The 2,268-nt window shown below is 36.6% G+C and overlaps 1 long non-coding RNA gene across 1 annotated transcript; it reads right to left on the minus strand.

Annotated features, from left to right (window-relative positions):
• Positions 1 to 435: 435 nt before the first annotated feature.
• On the minus strand, positions 436 to 2,011 carry LOC105190509 (uncharacterized). Its single transcript, XR_850360.2, has 3 exons — positions 1,925 to 2,011; positions 1,347 to 1,854; positions 436 to 750 (listed from the first exon to the last, which is right to left on the minus strand). It is a non-coding gene; the product is annotated as an uncharacterized LOC105190509 (long non-coding RNA).
• Positions 2,012 to 2,268: the final 257 nt, after the last annotated feature.

The raw sequence follows: 2,268 nt of genomic DNA on the forward strand, positions 1-2,268 counted from the left end.
AGACTGCGCGCAGATTGGCACCAACATAAGTCAACTGTTGGTGTCAAATCCATAGCCATGTAGCAACACTTTTAGGCTATGGATTTGGCACCAACAGTTGACATCAAGGGTTTGATGCAAATTTGCAGCAAATAGTGCGCAAACGTTGCGCGCATAGGTTGGCAACAAGTTGGCGGCAACACCGGAGCAGCGTCTTGAACTCAACAGTTGAGCGCAAGTTGGCAGCAAATTGGCAGCAACAGTTGTACTAATCGCTTTAATGGCGCGCATGGCGTGCATAACCTTGGTCGGTAGGTTAGAATTGTTATTATTGAATAAGATAAAATTGGTATTTGTGAGTAAACAATATAAATTTTATTTTATACAAATATAAAATACAGATTTTTTAGCATAAATTATATAGAGCGTAGGTTACAAATTATATGAAGTGCTCTGAATAGTTTGTAGACTATACGAACTAATACTAACCAACTTTTTAATTATCGCTAATGACTGTGAAATCTCCAACAGCCAAGCAGCTACGGATCTCTGGACAGTCTGCTTGCTGTAAGCTGTTGGTGTGTCAATCATCGTTGTCTTCTTTCTCCTCGTCGTCCCACAAATGCTCAACGTCCAGTGGGGCGGGATTGCGTTGGCGTCTACTCATTCTTATTCGGTTCCTATCTTTCATAACGCGCAAGAAGTTCCGCATCTCCTTCTGGAACTCTGACTTCTGAGGTTTTGTAAAATAACTATTTCTGCATACAGCATCTGCGAAAAAAGCACATTTCTTTTTGGAAGGCAATACTAATCTCTCTCTCTCTCTCTCTCTCTCTCTCTCTCTCTCTCTCTCTCTCTCTCTCTCTCTCTTTTCTCTGTCTATCTCTCTGAAGACTGAAAATATTTCTTATCATAGATGGCCTTAACAAGCCGAGTTTTATATAATGGTTGACGTCTTTCGTCGCGGCTAAACTAAGTATACGACAACGATAGTGAATCGTGCAAAGCCTCTTTGAGGCAAAGATTGGTTGCTTCTTTTAAAGTGAAGCCGCCAATATAATGAAAATAATTGACCTAAAACAAGCAGCATATTATGTATGTAATTTTCGTATGACGTAAAACATTAATTTTATTTACAACATCGGTATAATGTTGTTCTACTCAAAAGTGCTTCCGTTCTCCTGTAATGAAAGCAACAATTACAAATAGTTTCTAATAGTAATAGACACATAATTTTTAATTCCTTTCACAAATTCAAATAAAAAATACATATTTGTTTTAGTAATCTATTTAATATATATTTAATAACTATATATTTTATCATGTATTAAAATTATGTAGCATATATTTGATGATAATGAACTAACCTTTTTTCTAAATTATCATGCTGAGTATTCTGCGTAGGGAAAATTGCACCATCCTGACCACTTAGCCCAAATTGGAAGCTTCTCTCCTGCAATGGTTGTGGAGTTCGCGACTGAGGCAAACTGTTGCTGTAGAAAACTTGTTCGTTTTCTTTATTTAATATAAAATGTGTTTGTGTTGGTAATATGTTTGTGCATGTTTGTATGGATGGGGTGTGAGTGTACGTCTGTATGTTAGGTGTATATGTACGTGTTTGTGTATTATATGGAGTATCAACGTTTGTGAATGATTGTGTATGTTGTGTAGGTTGAATATGTGTTTGTATATTAAAAGTTTGTATATTAAAAATCTTCCTCTTCCAGAGTTCTTGTTATCTCCCCAATGTCGTCATGGATGGTACCAGTTGTAGCAGATGCTGCAAAGCGTCTCTTCTGTTGGGGTTGTTCATCTGACGATGTTGACTGGTATCGGGGAGGCTTAGTTATGATCCGTTTTGGTCGCTGTGTACATCTGAAACAATAGCAACGCATATATGAATAAATTTTGTTTAAGAGGTATAGCAAATTTTTATTATTATAACCTTTTTTTATAATTTTTGAATTTATTTCTAACAGCACAGATATCCCGAGAATGTTCAAGGATGTTTTGAGTACATGTCAATGTCTAGGAGTATCCTCAGAGCATGCAATAAAGATAGTAGAGTAAATATTCTTAAGGCTCGTCTACAATAGCTGTAAGAGTATGATTGTAAGGCTGTAACGTAAGCTGTCAGTGAATGGAAATAATTCATTTCGCGTCTTACAGCTTTACAGCCATATTCTTACAGCTATTGTAGACGAGCCTTTACCTTTCTTGTGACATGATGAAGATGATCAACTGTATGTAAGGATGATCTTGCTGTATCACACTTGCAATTTTTGGACA

This window comes from Harpegnathos saltator, unplaced genomic scaffold (genome assembly GCF_003227715.2).
Source record: "Harpegnathos saltator strain DR-91 unplaced genomic scaffold, Hsal_v8.6 scaffold759, whole genome shotgun sequence".
Lineage (NCBI taxonomy): Eukaryota > Metazoa > Arthropoda > Insecta > Hymenoptera > Formicidae > Harpegnathos > Harpegnathos saltator.